Source organism: Arachis stenosperma, chromosome 3 (assembly GCF_014773155.1).
Source record: "Arachis stenosperma cultivar V10309 chromosome 3, arast.V10309.gnm1.PFL2, whole genome shotgun sequence".
Taxonomy (NCBI): Eukaryota; Viridiplantae; Streptophyta; class Magnoliopsida; order Fabales; family Fabaceae; genus Arachis; species Arachis stenosperma.
In genome coordinates, this window is record NC_080379.1 from 71,030,083 (window position 1) to 71,053,815 (window position 23,733).

The 23,733-nt window shown below is 38.7% G+C and overlaps 1 non-coding gene across 1 annotated transcript; it reads right to left on the reverse strand.

Annotated features, from left to right (window-relative positions):
- Positions 1-6,702: 6,702 nt before the first annotated feature.
- Positions 6,703-6,806, reverse strand: LOC130970957 (small nucleolar RNA R71). The gene has a single exon (XR_009082199.1). It is a non-coding gene; the product is annotated as a small nucleolar RNA R71 (small nucleolar RNA).
- Positions 6,807-23,733: the final 16,927 nt, after the last annotated feature.

Sequence of the window (23,733 nt, forward strand, 5' to 3'; positions counted from 1 at the left end):
TTGCGTTTGTCATCACGCCCAGCCTTCAGGAGTTTGAAGCTCGTCACAGTCATTCAATCCCAGAATCCTACTCGGAATACCATAGACAAGGTTTAGACTTTCCGGATCCTCATGAATGCCGCCATCTATCTAACTTATACCACGAAGATTCTGTTGGGGAATCTAAGAGATATGCGCCCGGCCTAAAGTAGAACGGAAGTGGTTGTCAATCACGCGCGTTCATAGGTGAGAATGATGATGAGTGTCACGGGATCATCACATTCATCAAAGTTAAGTGTAACGTATATCTTGGAATAAGAATAAAAGAGGATTGAATAGAAAGTAATAGTAATTGTATTAAAACTTGAGGTACAGCAGAGCTCCACACCCTTAATCTATGGTGTGCAGAAACTCCACCGTTGAAAATACATAAGTAAAAGGTTCAGGCATGGCCGAATGGCCAGCCCCCTAAACGTGATCAATAGCCTCTTAGGATGAAGAATAAAACAAAACTGAGACCAAAGATGTCTAATACAATAGTAAGAGGTCATATATATACTAGACTAGCTACTAGGGTTTACATGAGTAAGTAATTGATGCATAAATCCACTTCCGGGGCCCACTTGGTGTATGTTTAGGCTGAGCTTGATCATTCCACGAGCTTAGGCTTCTCTTGGAGTTGAACTCCGAGTTATGACGTGTTTTGGGCGTTCAACTCCGGATCATGACGTTTTTCTGGCGTTTAACTCCAGACAGCAGCATGTACTTGGCGTTCAACGCCAAGTTACGTCGTCAATTTCCGAATAAAGTATAGACTATTATATATTGCTGGAGAGACCTGGATGTCTACTTTCCAACGCCGTTGAGAGCGCGCCAATTGGGGTTCTGTAGCTCCAGAAAATCCATTTCGAGTGCAGGGAGGTCAGATTCCAACAGCATCAGCAGTCCTTTTGTCAACCTTTTTCAGAGTTTTGCTCAAATCCCTCAATTTCAGCCAGAAATTACCTGAAATCACAGAAAAACACACAAACTCATAGTAAAGTCCAGAAATGTGAATTTAACATAAAAACTAATGAAAACATCCCTAAAAGTAGCTTGAACTTACTAAAAACTACCTAAAAACAATGCCAAAAAGCGTATAAATTATCCGCTCATCACAACACCAAACTTAAATTGTTGCTTGTCCCCAAGCAACTGAAAATCAAATAGGATAAAAAGAAGAGAATATACTATAAATTCCAAAATATCAATGAATATTAATTATAATTAAATGAGCGGGACTTGTAGCTTTTTGCCTCTGAACAGTTTTGGCATCTCACTCTTTCCTTTGAAGTTTAGAATGATTGGCTTCTCTAGGAACTTAGAATTTCGGATAGTGTTATTGATTCTCCTAGTTAAGTATGTTGATTCTTGAACACAGCTACTTATGAGTCTTGGCCGTGGCCCTAAGCATTTTGTTTTCCAGTATTACCACCGGATACATAAATGCCACAGACACATAACTGTGTGAACCTTTTCAGATTGTGACTCAGCTTTGCTAGAGTCCCCAGTTAGTGGTGTCCAAAGCTCTTAAGCACACTCTTTTGCTTTGGATCATGACTTTAACCACTCAGTCTCAAGCTTTTCACTTGGACCTTCATGACACAAGCACATGGTTAGGGACAGCTTGGTTTAGCCGCTTAGGCCTGGATTTTATTTCCTTGGGCCCTCCTATCCATTGATGCTCAAAGCCTTGGATCCTTTTTACCCTTGCCTTTTTTCGTTTTAAGGGCTATTGGCTTTTTCTACTGCTCCTTCTTTTTTTTTTCGCAAGCTTTCTCTTTTTTTTTTTTACTGCTTTTTCTTGCTTCAAGAATCAATTTCATGATTTTTCAGATCATCAATAACATTTCTCTTTGTTCATCATTCTTTCAAGAGCCAACAATTTTAACATTCATAAACAACAAGATCAAAAGACATATGCACTGTTCAAGCATTCATTCAGAAAACAAAAGTATTGTCACCACATCAATAGAATTAAATTAAATTCAAGGATAAATTCGAAATTCATGTACTTCTTGTTCTTTTGAATTAAAACATTTTTCATTTAAGAGAGGTGAAGGATTAATGGATTTTATTCATAGCTTTAAGGCATGGTTACATACTAATGATCATGAAGTAGAGACACAAAACATAGATAAACACAACATTAAAAATCGAAAAACAGAAAGAAATAAAGAACAAGGAATGAATCCACCTGAGTGAGGGTGGCGCCTTCTTGAAGGTCCAATGGTGCTCTTTGAGCTCCTCTATGTCTCTTCCTTGCTTCTGTTGAATGATTCCTAGTAATTTTGGTGTTTCTACCCTTAGTTGCTTCCAATATTTGTGTGAAGGACAACTTATCCCCTGAGGTATCTCAGGGATCTCTTGATTTGCAGCCACATGTTCTACCACTGAGCTATGACGGCTTATATGAGTCTTTCCATCTCCCAAGACTCAGAGGTGGAAGCTTTTGTCTTCCCCTTGAGGTTTCCCTGGCCTTAGGTGCCATTAATGGTAATGGAAAAGCAAAAAAGCTATGCTTTTACCACACTAAACTTAAAAGATTGCTCGCCCTCGAGCAAGAGAAGAAAGAAGAGAGGAAGAGGAAGAAGAAAATGGAGGTGAGTGAGGGGAGATGGATTCGGCTATATGGGTGGGATTTGGTGGGAAAGAGAAGTTAAATTGTAAAGGTAGGTGGGGTGTTTGGGGAAGAGTGGATAGATGTAGGTGGTGAATGAAAAACAGAAGGGATGACCATGAATGGAGAGAGAGAGAGGGCGAGGTAGGTGGGGATCCTGTGAGGTCCACAGATCCTGAGGTGTTAAGGGATTCCATCCCTGCACCAAATAGGCATGTAAAATGCCTTCGTGCACCATTCTGGCGTTCAAACGCCCATTGGTGCATGTTCTGGGCGTTCAACGCCCAAATGTAACATGTTTCTGGCGTTGAACGCCAGTTTCATGCTTGTTACTGGCGTTCAGCGCCAGTTTTTCCTCTCTGGGCACATTCCTGGCGTTCAGCGCCAGAATGTTGCTTGTTTCTGGCGTTCAGCGCCAGAATGATGCTCTGTTCTGGCGTTGAACGCCGGCCAGATGCATCTTACTGGCGTTGAACGCCAGCCTGTGCGTCCTCCAGGGTGAAAAAATTTTTTCTTCTGTTTTTGACTCTGTTTTTGATTTTCTTGATTTTTTTCGTGACTCCTCATGATCATGTACCTCTGTTGACATCTATCACAGCTCCTGCTGTGGCTAGGAAAGGTCTCCCAAGGATGATGCAATCATCTTCTTCCTTCCTAGTGTCTAAGATTATGAAATCAGCAGGGATGTAAAGGCCTTCAACCTTTACTAGCACATCCTCTACTATTCCATAGGCTTGTCTCAATGACTTGTCTGCCAGTTGTAATGAGAACAAGGCAGGTTGTACCTCAATGATCCCCAGCTTCTCCATTACAGAGAGTGGCATTAGATTTATCCCTGACCCCAAATCACACAGAGCTTTTTCAAAGATCATGGTGCCTATGGTACAAGGTATTAAGAACTTGGCAGGATCTTGTTTCTTTTGAGGTAGAATTTTCTGAATCCAAGTATCCAGTTCATTAATGAGTGATGCCAAGGCATCTTAGGCTAGTTTCACTAGCATTTTTCTGTTAGTTTTAGTTGTTTTATGCATTTTCTTGAGCTTAAAGTAACCAAGAATGGTTAAATGAATAACAAAGCAATGAACCATCCAAACAGTATGATTTTGATGCAAATTCCATGAGTTTTTAGTTATATTACTTGAATGCTATGAATGGAAGATTTCTCATGAAATTTTGCAAGACTTTGATGCAGTTGTTTGGATGACTTCAGGGAAGAAGAGGCTAGGCAAGGAAGCAACAAAATCAATAAAGGAAGCTTGAATATCACATGTGGAGTTTAAGTTCCAGTTTAAGCTTAAACTGGAACTTAAACTGCCAAGCCATATAATGCTGGGAACTATCAGTGGCGTTTAAGCTCCAGTTTAAGCTTAAACTGGAGCTTAAACGCCAAAATCATGAAAGCTAAGGAAAAGCTGAAAGTGGCGTTTAACCTCCAGTTTAACCTTAAACTGGAAGTTAAATGCCAGAAATGAGAAATGCACCAGGGAGCCATTTCCACGTTTAAGCTCCAGTTTAACCTTAAACTGGAGCTTAAACGTGTTCGACCAAAATTCTCCTCCAAGGTTGCTTTCTTCATTTCCACGTTTAAGCTTCAGTTTAACCTTAAACTGAAGCTTAAACGTGTTCGACCAAATTCTCCTCCAGGGTTGCTTTCTTCATTTCCATGTTTAAGCTTCAGTTTAACCTTAAACTGAAGCTTAAACGTGTTCGACCATTCCACACTCCAGGGTTGCTTTCTTCCATTTCCACGTTTAAGCTTCAGTTTAACCTTAAACTGAAGCTTAAACGTGCTTGAGTTATACCACCTCCAGGAGTGTCCAACGTTTAAGTTCCAGTTTAAGCTTAAACTGGAACTTAAACGTGCTTCCACAAAAGGCATCACTGGAAGTGTCTGGCGTTTAAGTTGCAGTTTAAGCTTAAACTGCAACTTAAACGCCACTATTTGAAAAGGTTTCTGGGCCAAAGATATTGCAGTTTAAGTTAGCATTTGAGCACAAACATTAACTTAAACGTACTCTGGTATGAAACCCAATTGAATATCATGGTTTATGGGATTGGGCCTGAAGAATTGATGAGTCTGGAATTTCAATTTGTTAAGTCATGTGTCATTACTTGATTATCACTTAGTTGGCTCAATGAATGTTACAGAATTGGATCAGCAGCCTCATCAGGATTATGGATCATAAACCCAAAGCAAAAGGAAATCAGGGAAAGGCCTCAAAGCCCAAGAAACACAACAGAAGCTCAATTTAGAAAGTGTATAAATAGGATAGAATTTAAGTTAGTAAAAGGGACTTTTGGATCATTTTTCGAGTTTTCATACTTTTTGTAATTGAATTCAGAGCTATGACTCACTAAACCCCTTTCATTGGGTTAGGGAGCTCTATTGTAATTCAATGAATCAATAATAGTTTTTATCTTCTTCTTCAATCTTTTCTCTTGAATTTTGTTAGAAAGCTTCTCGATCTAATTCCATTGGTTAGTTGTCTTGGGAAAGAAACTATCCATAATTGGAATCCTTCGGAACCTTGGGAAAGGAATGGAGGATTCATGCTAGAGAAGCTTTCTCACAGTGAATTGGATTGGGGTTTGGATGGATATTGTGACATGTAATCCTACCAAATTGTGGTTCATGAAACTGTGTGGTATAATCAGTGATCGAGCATCATCTCTTCTTATGAACATTTAAACCAAGGGATTGGGAATTTGTTTGTTTTTAGAGAGAATTGGTGAGCCAAGGGATTGGGATCCAATCATATAAGATTGCCAAGCAAAATTCAATGAATGCATTGGTTGAGGAAGGGATAAAAATGTTTTGATTCGGAGATCTCAATATCTCCTGAAACCCAATGAATTCCCCATTTCTGATCTACCACTTTCTCTTCACATTCTGCAATTAAATTCATGCAATCACCCCGATCCCTTTTTAATTTTAGCAATTTAGCTTCTCGCTCTTTAATTCATGCAATTTAAGATTTCGCAATTTCAATTTCTTGCCATTTACGTTTCCCGCCAATTTTACATTCCGCAATTCTCATCTAAATCTTGATTCCGCTCAACTAGAACACACTTCTAATCCGAATTGCTCACTCAACCAATCTTTGTGGGATTCGACCTCACTCTATTGTGAGTTTTTACTTGACGATAACCGGTGCACTTGCCGGAAGGAATTTTTGCCGATCGTGTAATTTCCTAAAATCGTAGCATCAAGTTTATGGCGCCTTTGCCGGGGATTGGTTTTCGATTGACAATTCTCAAATTGGAAGTTAACTAGATTGAGCATTTTTCTTGTTTTGTTAATTCAGTTCAAGTTACTTGTTGAATTTTAATTTCTGCACTCTGTTACTTGCTTTCTTTCTTTATGCCTTTAAATTCAAGCAACTAACTCACTGACTCACTAACTATTTGAATTAATTCCTCAACTGCTCTAACCATACTCTTCCATTAACCAAGAGTATTTCACTTGTTTGTTGCCTGTGCTGTGTTCTTGTATGACAGGTAGGAGAGGAGAGACATCAACTCCTCCATATACCGAACCAGAGAGGACCCTTCATAAACTTAGAAGGGAAGCAAGAGGGAAGAGAGTACTGGGAGAAGAAGAATCTGAGGACAATTTTGAGGAAGCTCTAGATCTCCACATGGATAGAGAAGTTCACAACCATGAGAGAGCTGATGGAAACAATGCCATTCCCGAGAGGAGGGTTCTTGGTTCATACATAAACCCAACCTCTGGGAATTGTGGTAGCAGCATTCAGAAACCACCCATTCAGGCCAACAATTTTGAACTCAAACCACAACTAATATCACTGGTGGAGAATCATTGTTCATTTGGTGGGAGTGCTAATGAAGATCCAAACCAACATCTCACAAAATTCCTGAGAATTTGCGACACTGTGAAGTCCAATGGAGTCCAGGAAGATGCCTATAAACTGCTCTTGTTCCCATTTTCACTTAGGGACAAGGCAGCTAAGTGGCTGGAATCATTCCCAAGGGGGAGCCTAACAACCTGGGATGAGGTGGAAAGCAAGTTTCTGGCACGTTTCTACCCCCCACAAAAGGTCAATAGACTTCGATCTGAGGTTCAGACTTTTAGACAACAAGATGGTGAAACTCTCTACGAGGCATGGGAGAGGTTCAAGGATTTGACAAGGAAATGCCCACCAGACATGTTCCATGACTGGGTGCAATTGCATATTTTCTATGATGGACTTTCTTATGAATCAAGGAAGGCTGTAGACCATTCATCAGGAGGTTCATTGAACAGGAAAAAGACTGTGGAAGAAGCCATTGAAGTGATTGAGACAGTGGCTGAGAATGAGTACTACTATGCTTCAGAGAGACACACTAAGGGAGTCATGGAGCTGAACCATGTTGATACAATTCTAGCCCAAAACAAGGTGTTTGCCAAGCAACTAGCAGAGCTCACCAGGAAATTAGAAACAAATCAAGTGGCTGCAATACACACACAAGATCAAGAGGAAGTAAGCACTGAAGGAGGTGATTGGGAAGAGGCCAACTATGTGGGAAATCAACAAAGGCAACCATATGATCCACATTCCAACACTTACAACCCAGGCTGGAAAAACCACCCAAACTTTGGGTGGGGAAACCAGAAAACCCAACCACAAAACCACAAATCTTACAACCCCAACCAACATAACAATTCCACATACCAAAACTCCAACCAAAGATCATACCAAGCCACACAAAACACTTACTCCCAACCACCATATCATGGCCAAAATAATCAACCTGCCCAACCTAATCCGAACCAACAATTTCAAGATCAATTAAACAGGATAGAAGGAATGCTTGCAAACATGGGTCAGGACATAAGTGAGTTGAAAAGCTTTAGGGATGATGTGAGATCTACCTTAAGGAACCATGGTGAAAAACTCAAGAGGATGGAGTCTCGAGTAGGAGAGCTATCTCAACAGGCCCCCAAGTCAACTGCAGTGTTCCCTAGTGACATAGAAAAGAATCCTAAAGGGGAACAAAAGGGAGTGAGATGGGAAGAATGCAAGGCCATCACCATATTGAAGGAAGTCTCAGAAGAAGAAGGAATCAGACCCTCAGAACAGGAGCCAGAAATCTTGAAGGAAGGTGTGGAAGAAGCTAAGCAGGAAAGTGAAACTGAGCAAGCCAAGGAACTGCAAAATAAAGGCATGCTAGAAACATACCAACCAAAAGCACCATTTCCTCAGAGGTTAGGAGGAGGTGAAAAAGGGAAAACATATTCAAGGTTTTTAGAGACATTTAAGTCTCTCCATATCAATATTCCCTTTCTTGAGATTCTCCAGCAGATGCCTACACATATCAAGTATTTGAAGGAATTGCTGAGCAAGAAAAGAGTTTTGAAGGGAGGACAAACTGTAATAATGAACAAAGAATGCAGTGCCCTCATCAAGAAGGACATAGTCTCTAAGAAGACAGACCCAGGAAGTTTTCATATCCCCTGCATCATAGGGGAAACAAAAATTGACAGAGGATTCTGTGATCTAGGAGCTAGCATAAATGTGATGCCTCTGACTCTTATGAAGAGGCTACAACTGAATGAGGTGAGATCCACTGATGTAATCATACAACTGGCTGACAAAACTCAGAAGCAAGCTGAAGGGGTAGTTGAGAATGTGCTGGTGAAAGTGGGAAATTATTTCTTCCCCACAGACTTTGTCATTTTGGACATGGAGGAAAGCTACCTACACCCTATCATTCTGGGAAGGCCATTTCTAGCCACTGCTAGAGCGCTCATAGATGTAGAACAAGGAGAGCTAATTTTGAGAATACATGATGAACAGCTCATTTTCCATGTTTTCAAACCTGCATCTGAGCCTGAACCAGAACCTGAAAAGCCTAAGGATGATAGTAGCCATCTGTGTTTGGAGGAAAGCAACCTAGCAGCTGAAACTCTGAAACAGTCCTTGGAAGGCGAACAAGAATTGCAAGAGTTAAAGCCACAAGAATCAATAGAAACAGCTCAGAAGGATCCTCCTGGCATAAGGGTCAATGAAGAAATCCTCAAGAGAGAGGGAAGAATTGTAAAGAAATTGCCAAGAGGGTGGAGAAACAAGAAAATTCCCACTGAAGGTTTCTCTCCGGGAGATAAAGTGATATCAAGTCATTATCTGCCAATCCCACCTGGCCTCAAAACCATTCCTTCCCAGCTCCCTCAAGTGTTCACAATCAGGAAAGTTCTTTCTATAGAACATTTGGAAATCATGAAGGAATCAAATGGGGACGTTTTCATAGTGAGAGGAGAGGACATCAAGCACTACAATCCACCCTAACAAGGGACAACCGTCAAGCTAGTGACGTTAAAGAAGCGCTTCATGGGAGGCAACCCATGTTTTAGTATCCTTACTCTTTATTGTTTTGCTTTGCATCTAATAAAGCATGGTTTCTTATGCATGAACTGGAATCCTCAGGACAACTGTTGATAAGGTGCACTAAACATTGCATGTAAAATACAATTGGTCTCTAAGTTTGGTGTTCCTGAAGGCACCCCAAATCTTATTCAAATTGTATTCAATCTTTCATTCAAGGTGCACAACCAAACATTAAGTTTGGTGTTCCTCTTTGAACACAGTTAATGAAAAGCAAGAAGTTCCTCTGGATTTAGAAATTCATGACAAGTATACCATTTGCATGTTTTAATACTTTGATTTCAATTACTTTAGGTAGTAAAATTGTTTAGGATCAAAGAGCCAAAGTGACTATGATTTATTAGAATTATGCACATTCATTAAGGACAACCAACATGGATTTCATGTCATCAGGAGACATTACCAAACACTAAGTTTGGTGTCCAGTAATAAGTGTGCATACATACAAGGGTCACGGCTATAAGCTCATGAAGTCAATCATTGATTTACATGTGCAAGTACTATTCATCATTCACATGGACCGAAAAATGATAGCAAAGTTGTTTGTTTGTGCAGGTACAAAAGGAAGGATAAGAATGGATGAAAAAGACAAAGGGGGAGGTACGGTGCTTGGTCAAAAAGGGAGTTCACAAGTCTTTGAAACTAACACATGGGAAAAGGAAGTTCTGCATGAAAAGATAGCTACATGTACAACTTAATGCACCCAGAATACTTCCAAGAAAGTGAAAAGCAATTCGTCTTTCTCCCTAATTCATATATTTACCATCAAGCCATCCTTCACAAATCACCTTAGCCGTCCATTTTTCACTTGCATGCACTATAAAGAACCACTTGGGGAACGAGTTCCACACCACCAAATCTCCTTCTTGCACATATTCTTTCATCATAGCATAACTACCTCTTGCCGAAAACAACCTCACCACACTTCTAACAACATTTTCTTACTTCACCTTGTCAACCTTAGCTTGTCACTTGCCAAAACTAAAGAACCAATGGCAGCCTCATCTAGCCACAAAAGAAGAAAAGACAAGCAGCCAATGGAGGAGGAAAGGGAATTTGATGCATGGAAATACAAATCAGTTTTCCATGAGATTCAGGCCGAATGGATGAAACCTAAAAGGATACTAGCTGAGATTCCCTTTGACCTTGGAGAGGAGGAGTTCCAAAGTGTTTGGGAGAAGATCAAAAAGAGGAAGTGGGAGCTCCTGACTAAGCCAATCACTAGAATCAACATCAACCTGGTGAAGGAGTTTTATGCAAATGCAGTGAGGGAGGATCCAACCGAGGAACCCACATACAAAAGCTATGTTAGAGGGGTGGAAGTTGACTTCAGCCCCAAGGCAATCATGAAAACTCTTGGCCTGAAAAACATACGTTTCAGCCAAGCAAGTTATGAGGATAGGATGATAGGAGAACCTGACTATCTAACTATTGCTGAAGACCTTTGTGCCATCAGAGCTGAATGGGTGAGAGGAACAAAAGGGGCTCCAAGAATCTTGAGAAGGGGAGACCTAACACCTGAAGCTAAAGGGTGGTATGAAATAGTTAGGAGATCCATCCTACCCACTGCAAACTCTTCAGAAATACTCCCTAAAAGAGCCGTCTTGCTACATTGCATTATGATGGGAGGAGAGATCAAAGTTCATAAACTCATTACTGAACAGATACAAGAGTTTAGTGAGAAAAGTGACCCTGACTCCTGGCTCCACTTTCCTAGCACCATCATCAGACTATGCATCAAGGCCCAAGTACCACTTGAAGATGCAAGACCTAATTGGCTACATCCTGGAATGGCCATGACTGCTCACAGAATGACTCTTGGCCCAATTGCTCCAAGACATACAAAAAGAAGAAAAGAAGAAGGGCAACAACCAGAAGGGGAGCAAGAAGCAGAGCAAGAAAGAGAAGAAGAGCAAGAAGAGCAAGGAAATCCAGAAAGAAGGCAACAAGTTCCCAGAGACCCCATGGATATGAGCAGAATGCAGGAAATCATAGAAGGAATGTCTCAACAATACATGAGGTCTTAAGAGAAGCAAGAGGACTTTCACCTAAAAATGATGGACATGCAAAGGAACTTTGAATCAAGATTCCTAGATCTGCAAAGGGAACAGAATTTACAATTACAGGAATCCCTCAGCCACATAGGCCAACACCAAGATGACAATATCTTGGCAATCAAGGAAGCCACCACTTTGCAGAATGCAAGATATGCAGTTCAAGCTGATTACAACATCAGTTTTCAAATCAAGCTTAACTACATAGGGGAACATCTACACAAGATGGACCCAGCATTCCCAGCTTTTGATCAGTATTTCAAGGGGAGGAAAGAAGGAGAAATGAACAAGGCAGTGATCCTTGAAGAAAGAGTGGAAGAAACAATGAAAAAAGCTGGATTCTGGGCAAAGCTCATAAGAAAAGACAAAGGAAGTACAAGTGGTCAAAAAGAGGCAAGAAGCAAGAAGAAGCAGGACCCCAAGAATCAAGAAGAACCAAGCAACAAATGAGAGGTGGTCTTGTTCCTTAATAATCAAATAATAGTGTGTGAATTGTCTTTATGAGCTTTCTTTCATTTTAAGTCATTTAAGTTTTATGTGAAATTTCTAGTATGTTTGTCTGTTTACTGCTTTGAATAAAGTGAATGTCTAGATGTTTGGATATAACTTCACCTTCTTAAACAAATGTTTGCCATGCTTGTTCTGTTTCCAAAAATAAAAGAAAAGTTTGAACAAAAGTAACTTGGCTCAATTAGTGACAAATCAAGTAGAATTAAGTGGTGGTATGCATGCTTGATTGTTTAGTCAGATCACTGGAAATTGAGTGTAGAATTATCATTTTTGTGTAGAAGTTTGAATACTGTCTATGGATCTTGATGAATAAATGTCTTTGGCCATGAAAAAGAAAGAAAAAGAAGAAGAAAAAGCCACTGAAAAAGGGCAACCAAAAAGCAAAAAAATTGAGAAAATAAGCTAGGCACCAATGGTTTGAACTTCTGAGACAAATGCCTGTGGTGTTTATGTATTAAGGATATGCTTGGATGAATAGGTTCTGAGGAGTGTTTCAACACTTGGTAACTTGGGTTAACTAACCCGGGATTATCAACCAAAGTCCATTATCAAGAGCAACCTAAATACAAAACATTTAGTCACACAAAGAGGTGCTGGGCACCAATGTCTCAAGAAGAAATGTGAACTAAAATGCCTATAGTGGATATGTGTAGTGCACTGATAAGAAAAAGAAAATGCCAAAGGCTTGTGCAACACATGACACTGAGCAAACAAGGAGCAAAGGAGCTCTAAGAAAAAGAAAAACAAAGAAGGGAAAAGTGCCAAGGACATAAGAATAACAAGAGGCCATAGCAGTGTTTGATGGATGCAATGAAAAAGTGATAATCTTACCTGATAAGAATGAAAAAGTGATGCTGCAACTTTCTGCATAAAACTCTTCTGATGAACTTCAAATGCTTGCTAATATAGCCAATGTAATTGCTTTCTGTTTCATACTTTCTTCTCAAATAACTCAGAACTTGCTTAGGGACAAGCGAGTATTAAGTTTGGTGTTGTGTGATGCCAAGGCATCTTAGGCTAGTTTCACTAGCATTTTTCTGTTAGTTTTAGTTGTTTTATGCATTTTCTTGAGCTTAAAGTAACCAAGAATGGTTAAATGAATAACAAAGCAATGAACCATCCAAACAGTATGATTTTGATGCAAATTCCATGAGTTTTTAGTTATATTACTTGAATGCTATGAATGGAAGATTTCTCATGAAATTTTGCAAGACTTTGATGCAGTTTTTTGGATGACTTCAGGGAAGAAGAGGCTAGGCAAGGAAGCAACAAAATCAATAAAGGAAGCTTGAATATCACATGTGGAGTTTAAGTTCCAGTTTAAGCTTAAACTGGAACTTAAACTGCCAAGCCATATAATGCTGGGAACTATCAGTGGCGTTTAAGCTCCAGTTTAAGCTTAAACTGGAGCTTAAACGCCAAAATCATGAAAGCTAAGGAAAAGCTGAAAGTGGCGTTTAACCTCCAGTTTAACCTTAAACTGGAAGTTAAACGCCAGAAATGAGAAATGCACCAGGGAGCCATTTCCACGTTTAAGCTCCAGTTTAACCTTAAACTGGAGCTTAAACGTGTTCGACCAAAATTCTCCTCCAGGGTTGCTTTCTTCATTTCCACGTTTAAGCTTCAGTTTAACCTTAAACTGAAGCTTAAACGTGTTCGACCAAATCCTCCTCCAGGGTTGCTTTCTTCATTTCCACGTTTAAGCTTCAGTTTAACCTTAAACTGAAGCTTAAACGTGTTCGACCATTCCACACTCCAGGGTTGCTTTCTTCCATTTCCACGTTTAAGCTTCAGTTTAACCTTAAACTGAAGCTTAAACGTGCTTGAGTTATACCACCTCCAGGAGTGTCCAACGTTTAAGTTCCAGTTTAAGCTTAAACTGGAACTTAAACGTGCTTCACAAAAGGCATCACTGGAAGTGTCTGGCGTTTAAGTTGCAGTTTAAGCTTAAACTGCAACTTAAATGCCACTATTTGAAAAGGTTTCTGGGCCAAAGATATTGCAGTTTAAGTTAGCATTTGAGCACAAACATTAACTTAAACGTACTCTGGTATGAAACCCAATTGAATATCATGGTTTATGGGATTGGGCCTGAAGAATTGATGAGTCTGGAATTTCAATTTGTTAAGTCATGTGTCATTACTTGATTATCACTAAGTTGGCTCAATGAATGTTACAGAATTGGATCAGCAGCCTCATCAGGATTATGGATCATAAACCCAAAGCAAAAGGAAATCAGGGAAAGGCCTCAAAGCCCAAGAAACACAACAGAAGCTCAATTTAGAAAGTGTATAAATAGGATAGAATTTAAGTTAGTAAAAGGGACTTTTGGATCATTTTTCGAGTTTTCATACTTTTTGTAATTGAATTCAGAGCTATGACTCACTAAACCCCTTTCATTGGGTTAGGGAGCTCTATTGTAATTCAATGAATCAATAATAGTTTTTATCTTCTTCTTCAATCTTTTCTCTTGAATTTTGTTAGAAGCTTCTCGATCTAATTCCATTGGTTAGTTGTCTTGGGAAAGAAACTATCCATAATTGGAATCCTTCGGAACCTTGGGAAAGGAATGGAGGATTCATGCTAGAGAAGCTTTCTCATAGTGAATTGGATTGGGGTTTGGATGGATATTGTGACATGTAATCCTACCAAATTGTGGTTCATGAAACTGTGTGGTATAATCAGTGATCGAGCATCATCTCTTCTTATGAACATTTAAACCAAGGGATTCTGAATTTGTTTGTTTTTAGAGAGAATTGGTGAGCCAAGGGATTGGGATCCAATCATATAAGATTGCCAAGCAAAATTCAATGAATGCATTGGTTGAGGAAGGGATAAAAATGTTTTGATTCGGAGATCTCAATATCTCCTGAAACCCAATGAATTCCCCATTTCTGATCTACCACTTTCTCTTCACATTCTGTAATTAAATTCATGCAATCACCCCGATCCCTTTTTAATTTCAGCAATTTAGCTTCTCGCTCTTTAATTCATGCAATTTAAGATTCCGCAATTTCAATTTCTTGCCATTTACGTTTCCCGCCAATTTTACATTCCGCAATTCTCATCTAAATCTTGATTCCGCTCAACTAGAACACACTTCTAATCCGAATTGCTCACTCAACCAATCCTTGTGGGATTCGACCTCACTCTATTGTGAGTTTTTACTTGACGATAACCGGTGCACTTGCCGGAAGGAATTTTTGCCGATCGTGCAATTTCCTAAAATCGTAGCATCAATGAGCAAGGGAGGTTCACTTTCCCAAGTCTCATTACCAAACAACTTGGCATTCAGCTTCATGATAGCTCCTAAATATTGAGCAACTTGCTCTCCAGTTACATCTTCATCCTCTTCTGAGGAAGAATAGTCTTCAGAGCTCATGAATGGCAGAAGGAGATTTAATGGAATCTCTATGGTCTCTATATGAGCCTCAGATTCCTTTGGGTCCTCAATAGGAAACTCCTTCTTGCTTGAGGGACGTCCCAGGAGGTCTTCCTCACTGGGATTTTCGTCCTTCTCCTCCCTTGTGCATTCGGCCATATTGACTATGTCAATGGCTTTGCACTCTCCTTTTGGATTCTCTTCTGTATTGCTTGGGAGAATACTGGGAGGAGTTTCAATGACTTTCTTACTCAGCTGGCCCACTTGTGCCTCCATATTTCTAATGGAGGATCTTGTTTCACTCATGAAACTGAAGGTGGCCTTTGACAGATCAGAGACTACATTGGCTAAATTAGAAGTGTTTTGTTCAGAATTCTCTGTCTGTTGCTGAGAAGATGATGGATATGGCTTGCTATTGCCCAGCCTATTGCGTCCACCATTGTTAAAACCTTGTTGAGGTTTTTGTTGATCCTTCCATGAGAAATTTGGATGATTTCTCCATGATGAGTTATAGGTGTTCCCATAAGGTTCACCCATGTAATTAACCTCTGCCATGGCAGGGTTCTCAGGATCATAAGCTTCTTCAGAAGCTGCCTCTCTAGTACTGTTGGATGCATGTTGCAATCCATTCAGATTTTGAGAGATCATGTTGACCTGTTGAGTCAACACTTTGTTCTGAGCCAATATGGCATTCAGAGTATCAATTTCAAGAACTCCTTTCTTTTGAGGTATCCCATTGTTCACGGAATTCCTCTCAGAAGTGTACATGAATTGGTTGTTTGCAACCATGTCAATGAGTTCTTGAGCCTCTTCAGGCGTTTTCTTCAGATGAATAGATCCACCTGCAGAATGGTCTAATGACATTTTCGAAAACCCAGAGAGACCATAATAAAATATATCTAATATGGTCCATTCTGAAAACATGTCAGATGGACATCTTTTGGTCAGCTGCTTGTATCTTTCCCAAGCTTCATAGAGGGATTCACCATCTTTTTGTTTGAAGGTTTGAACATCCACTCTCAGCTTGCTCAGCTTTTGAGGAGGAAAGAATTTGTCCAAGAAGGCAGTGACCAGCTTATCCCATGAGTCCAGGCTATGCTTGGGTTGTGAATCCAACCATATTCTAGCTCTGTCTCTTACAGTAAAAGGGAAAAGCATGAGTCTGTAGACTTCAGGATCAACTCCATTCGTCTTTACAGTCTCACAGATCTGCAAGAACTCAGTTAAAAACTGATAAGGATCTTCAGATGGAAGTCCATAAAACTTGCAGTTTTGTTGCATTAATGCAACTAGTTGAGGCTTAAGCTCAAAGTTGTTGGCTCCAATGGCAGGAATGGAGATGCTTCTTCCATCAAACTTGGACGTTGGCTTTGTGAAGTCACCAAGCATTCTCCTTGCATTATTATTATTATTTTCGGCTGCCATCTCCTTCTCTTGTTCGAAAATTTCTGAAAGGTTGTTTATGGATTGTTGTAATTTAGCTTCTCTTAATTTTCTCTTCAGAGTCCTTTCAGGTTCTGGATCAATTTCAACAAGAGTGCCTTTATCCTTGTTCCTGCTCATATGAAAGAGAAGAAAACAAGAAAAGAAGAGGAATCCTCTATGTCACAGTATAGAGATTCCTTTATGTTAGTAGAAAAAGAAAGGGGTAGAAGAATGAAGAAGGAGATTCGGAATTTTGGATGAAGAGAGGTGAAGAGAAGTGTTAGTAATTAAGTAATTAAATAGAAGAAGAAAAGAGAGGGAGAATTTCAAAAATAATTTTAAAAAGAGGTTAGTGATTTTCGAGAATTAGAGATAAGTTGTAATTAAAATTAAAACATGAAACAATTAGTTAATTAAAAATAATTTTTGAAAAAGAGAGAGATATTTTCGAAAATAGAAGAGGGAGAAGTAGTTAGGTGGTTTTGAAAAAGATAAGAAACAAACAAAAAGTTAGTTAGTTGATTGAAAAAGATTTGAAATCAAAATTGAAAAAGATAAGAAGATAAAAAGTTAGATAAGATATTTTGAAATCAAATTTTGAAAAAGATGAAATTTTTGAAAAAGATCAAATAAAAGATAAAAAGATTTAGTTCAAAAATTTTGAAATTATTTACTTCACTAACAAGAAACTATAAGATAAGATTCTAGAACTCAAAGATTGGACCTTTCTTAACAAGAAAGTAACAAACTTCAAATTTTTGAACCCATCACATTAATTATTAGTGAATTTTCAAAAATTAGATGTAAAGATAAGAAAAAGATTTTGAAAATAATTTGAAAGAAAAAATACTTTTTTGAAATTTTCGAAAATTATATATAAAAAAAATGAAAAAGATATGATTTTTGAAAAAAAGATTTTGAAAAGATAAGATATTTAAAATTGAAATTTTGACTTGACTTGTAAGAAACAACTAATTTTGAAAATTTTTGACCAAGTCAACCCAAAATTTCGAAAATTTGGAGGGAAATAAGGAAAAGATATTTTTTTTTTATTTTTGAATTTTTAATGATGAGAGAGAAAAACAACAAAAATACTCAATGCATGAAATTTTTAGATCAAAACCATGAATGCATGCAAGAATGCTATGAATGTCAAGATGAACACCAAGAACACTTTGAAGATCATGATGAACATCAAGAACATAATTTTGAAAAGTTTTTGATGCAAAGAAAATATGCAAGACACCAAACTTAGAAATCTTTAATGCATGGACCCTAACAAACAAAAGATGCATATGAAAAACAACAAACAACACAAAACAAGAAAACATCAAGATCAAACAAGAAGACTTGTCAAGAACAACTTGAAGATCATGAAGAACACCATGAATGCATGGGATTTTCGAAAAAATGCAAGAAAAATTTTTAAAGCATGCAATTGACACCAAACTTAAAAATTGACTCAAGACTCAAACAAGAAACACAAAATAAATTTTTTATTTTTATGATTTTATGAATTTTTTTTTGAATTTTTATTAATTTTTTTGAAAATAAAGTTTAGAAAAACGAGAAATAAAAGAAAAATTTTGAAAAAGATTTTTGAAAAGAAAATTACCTAATCTGAGCAACAAGATGAACCATGTTCTTTTGTGATCCATGTTCTTTTGTACTTGTATGAAATCATTATTATGGCATCGGTTGTTTTCACAACTCCGTTCAACTAACCAGCAAGTGTACTGGGTCGTCCAAGTAATAAACCTTACGTGAGTAAGGGTCGATCCCACAGAGATTGTTGGTATGAAGCAAGCTATGGTCACCTTGTAAATCTCAGTTAGGCAGATTAAATTGGTTTATAGATTTTCGAATATTAATAACAAAAAGAAAATAAAAGGGGTGGAAGTACTTATGTATATTAATAGTGGGAATTTCAGATAAGTGTATGAAGATGCTGTGCTCCTCTTGAATCTCTGCTTTTTCATTGCTTTCATCCAATCCTTCTTACTGCTTTCCATGGCAAGTTGTATGTAGGGCATCACCGTTGTCAATGGCTACATCCCATCCTCTCAGTGAAAAAGGTCCTATGCTCTGTCACGGCACGGCTAATCATCTGTCGGTTCTCAATCAGGTTGGAATAGAATCCCTTGATTCTTTTGCGTTTGTCATCACGCCCAGCCTTCAGGAGTTTGAAGCTCGTCACAGTCATTCAATCCCAGAATCCTACTCGGAATACCATAGACAAGGTTTAGACTTTCCGGATCCTCATGAATGCCGCCATCTATCTAACTTATACCACGAAGATTCTGTTGGGGAATCTAAGAGATATGCGCCCGGCCTAAAGTAGAACGGAAGTGGTTGTCAATCACGCGCGTTCATAGGTGAGAATGATGATGAGTGTCACGGGATCATCACATTCATCAAAGTTAAGTGTAACGTATATCTTGGAATAAGAATAAAAGAGGATTGAATAGAAAGTAATAGTAATTGTATTAAAACTTGAGGTACAGCAGAGCTCCACACCCTTAATCTATGGTGTGCAGAAACTCCACCGTTGAAAATACATAAGTAAAAGGTTCAGGCATGGCCGAATGGCCAGCCCCCTAAACGTGATCAATAGCCTCTTAGGATGAAGAATAAAACAAAACTGAGACCAAAGATGTCTAATACAATAGTAAGAGGTCCTATATATACTAGACTAGCTACTAGGGTTTACATGAGTAAGTAATTGATGCATAAATCCACTTCCGGGGCCCACTTGGTGTATGTTTGGGCTGAGCTTGATCATTCCACGAGCTTAGGCTTCTCTTGGAGTTGAACTCCGAGTTATGACGTGTTTTGCGCGTTCAACTCCGGATCATGACGTTTTTCTGGCGTTTAACTCCAGACAGCAGCATGTACTTGGCGTTCAACGCCAAGTTACGTCATCAATTTCCGAATAAAGTATGGATTATTATATATTGCTGGAAAGCCCTGGATGTCTACTTTCCAACGCCGTTGAGAGCGAGCCAATTGGAGTTCTGTAGCTCCAGAAAATCCATTTCGAGTGCAGGGAGGTCAGATTCCAACAGCATCAGCAGTCCTTTTGTCAGCCTTTTTTCAGAGTTTTGCTCAAATCCCTCAATTTCAGCCAGAAATTACCTGAAATCATAGAAAAACACAGAAACTCATAGTAAAGTCCAGAAATGTGAATTTAACATAAAAACTAATGAAAACATCCCTAAAAATATCTTGAACTTACTAAAAACTACCTAAAAACAATGCCAAAAAGCGTATAAATTATCCGCTCATCACACAGCACGGCTAATCATCTGTCGGTTCTCAATCAGGTTGGAGTAGAATCCATTGATTCTTTTGCGTCTGTCACTAACGCCCAGCCTTCAGGAGTTTGAAGCTCGTCACAGTCATTCAATACCGGAATCCTACTCGGAATACCACAGACAAGGTTAGACTTTCCGGATTCCCGGGATCCTACTTGGAATACCACAGACAAGGTTAGACTTTTCGGATCCCCATGAATGCCGCCATCTATCTAGCTTATACCACGAAGATTCTGTTGGGGAATCTAAGAGATATGCGCCCGGCCTAAGGTAGAACGGAAGTGGTTGTCAATCACGCGCGTTCATAGGTGAGAATGATGATGAGTGTCACAGATCATCACATTCATCAAAGTGTTGTGCAACGTATATCTTGAAATAAGAATAAGAGAGAATTGAATGGAAAGTAATAATAATTGTATTGAAACTTGAGGTACAGCAGAGCTCCACACCCTTAATCTATGGTGTGCAAAAACTCCACCGTTGAAAATACATAAGTGAAAGGTTCAGGCATGGCGGAATGGCCAGCCCCCTAAAACATGCTCAATGGCCTCCTAAGATGAATGATAAAACAAAACTGAGACCAAAGATGAAACGTGGTCAAAAGACGTCTAATACAATGGTTAAATGTTCTATTTATAATAAACTAGCTACTAGGGTTTACATGAGTAAGTAATTGATGCATAAATCCACTTCCGGGGCTCACTTGGTCTATGCTTGGGCTGAGCTTGATCAATCCACGAGCTGAGGCTTTTCTTGGAGTTGAACTCCAAGTTATGACGTGTTTTGGGCGTTCAACTCCGGATCATGACGTTTTTCTGGCGTTTAACTCCAGACAGCAGCATGTACTTGGCGTTCAACGCCAAGTTACGTCGTCAATTTCCGAATGAAGTATGGACTATTATATATTGCTGGAAAGCTCTGGATGTCTACTTTCCAACGCCGTTGAGATCCTGCCAATTGAAGTTCTGAAGCTCCAGAAAATCTATTTCGAGTGCAGGGAGGTCAGATTCCAATAGCATCAGCAGTCCTTTTGTCAGCCTTTTTCAGAGTTTTGCTCAAGTCCCTCAATTTCAGCCAGAAATTACCTGAAATCACAGAAAAACACACAAACACATAGTAAAGTCCAGAAATGTGAATTTAACATAAAAACTAATGAAAACATCCCTAAAAGTAGCTTGAACTTACTAAAAACTACCTAAAAACAATGCCAAAAAGCGTATAAATTATCCGCTCATCATTTACACAAGATCATGTCAGTTTATATCCTCGTCATCCTACGTCGCTAATATATACACGACACTCCCAGGGCCTGGCCCATACAAAAAGCTGCTAAACTTGCGCCCAGGCTAGCCTAACCACCATATAGCTCCTAGCTCTCGGGTGTACTAACACAAGTGAAAGACTAACCAACAGATAATGTCAGACTAGAGTGTCATCAAAAGAATGCTCCTGCTGCTGTCAAACTATATCCACGTGTGGTTGTTCGGAGAATCACCGTGAGGCTCGTCCATCTCCTCATCCTGCTCTATCTCTATCTCAGGATCCTCGTCCTCCTCATCGTCCACAGCTATAGCTATACCCTCAGATCCACCAGAAACACTGTTGTCACTATGTACAAAACCATTAGCGAGCACAGGTCTGTTCGCATATATAGGAGCTACCCCACCGTCCGGTAGTGCCGGCTCATCAGGCTGTGAAAAGTCAGGGATCGGCTCAGGGGAAAAGTTCCACTCACGATTTCCTGGATACGATTTTCCGTTCAAATAAATGCGCATATAATTATTAGCAACTCTATTGAGACAGCCTCTGCATTCTACTTGCACGAAATATACTCTTGGGAGTGGAAAATTACTGTAGGTATCCTAGTTTCCCTACAGAAGCTCTTGTGAACGGAAAATTGCTGTAGGTGTCCTAGTTTCCCTACAGAAGCTCTTGGGTTGCTTTAAGCAACGGATAAATAAACATTATCTCTTGGGTTGCATTAAGCAATGAATAAGCAAACAATATCTCTTGGGTTGCCTCAAGCAACAAATAACTCTTCGATAAGCATTCTGCTCTTTTTCTCTTTACTCTGCTCTTATTTCCCTGTTAAACGTATGTATTTAAGACATGTAAATTTTGGTATGAATAGTTAGCCTGTCCCAGGTATAGGTTCATTAAGTCTATACTGAAACAGTTTAACTTTTCATATAATACCTAATCCTAGTCGCAACTCAATGACTAACTAGGTTGCACTAGTTCGTTCACTAGTCTCTGTCTGTTTTTCTATCCTTAAAACTTTATAGACTTTTCTTTGGTTTTTATCTTTTCATTAACTTTTTCTCTTTCATTTATCTTTGCCTCACTAATATGTTCTTACCACTCCCTAAGTGTTTTATGAAGGTAATTATGAGATTCTGCGTTTAAAAATGTCTCTCTAAAGCTTTTATAAAAAACTGCCCTTTCCGCATTATTTTAATATTTTTATTAAAATTGTATTTTTAATTAAATATTATTATTTAATATTTTATTATTATTTATTATTTTATCATTAAATTTTAGAAAATTAACTTACTTTTTTCTTTTAACCTTTAAAATTCACTTTTTACCACCCGTAACTTTTAATATTTCTACTTTAACCACCCTAACTTTCAGAAATTACCAAATAACCCCTTAAACACCAAAAGTTTTACTTCCTTGCCCTTTTAAGGATCTAAAGCCTGTTCTTCATTGCTCTTCATCACACTCAAAGTTTTCTTCATGTTCTTCATAAATTCTTCAAATTCTTTCTCTGTTTTTACCCGTTTTTCAGTCTTTTCAGCAACCGATTTTTACCATAATTAAAAATAAATTAGCAGCCACTAAACCCATCTTTTCTACATGATTTTAACACAAATTGAACTCCAATTAAGGGTCTAGGGTTTCGTTTTCCAACTGCTCCAAGAACATGAACTCAAAGCTTGAATTTCATCAAATTTCATCAAAATTTCACCAAATTTTCACCAAGAATCAATCATATATGCAACCAATTTTTAGCACAGCCAAATCATACAACATTCACACAACTCAAACACAAATAATCAAGATTAATTTCATTACACCCTACCTGGTTTTGCTGCTCCTAATTCGGTTGGCTTTCAGGTGGTCCTTAAGCACTTTTTCCTCCTAAATCACATCAAGAACAACTTTAAATCCAAAAACCCTCAACTAACCAAATCTCCCTCAGCACATTAGGAGGTGATTTCTAACCTTAGAATTTCTAGAAACTCACGTTTCTGGGCCCTCAAGTCAAGTTAAGCATGATTCCTAAGGAAGAACATCAAGAAAACACATGTTTAAGCATGTTTCCTTGAAACCGAATCAAAAGAGAGATGGTGCAGCCAACTCACCTTGATTCCAGCCTTGATAAGTCATATAATCATGTAGAGAAAGATGTGATGATCATTTTGGTTGGATTGGAACTTCGATTTGAGTTTTAGTTCAGCAGAAATCAAGCTTTGAAGATTTGGAACTAAGAACTTTTCTCTCTTTTTCTCTCTTCCTATTTTCGGCCACAAAGTGAAAATGAGCCAGCCTTGGGGGTTTTGAGGGTGTAGGGTGAGTTGTGATTGGTTGGCTTGGAGGTGGATTAAAAAAATATTAAAATATCTCAGGTGTATAACTACTAAAACTAGATGTATCGGAACACTTGTAAAAACATCTCTAAAAATTATTTTCTGAGCTACTAGCATAAAAGACACTAGTAACATATTTACTATGAGAGTAAAACATGTATAATGAGGCCTTAGCATTGCCAAAGTCATCAGAGGGTCCTGGTGCTAAGTATAATGGAGTTTTCGAATAATAATAATAAATAAACAGAAAATAAAGATAGAGTTACTCATGTAATTCAATGGTGGGAATTTCAGATAAGTGTATGGAGATGCTTGTCCCTGTTGGATCTCTGCTTTCCTACTGCCTTCCTTCAATCCTTCTTATTCCTTTCCATGGCAAGCTGTGTGTAGGGCATCACCGTTGTCAATGGCTACATCGCATCCACTCAGTGAAA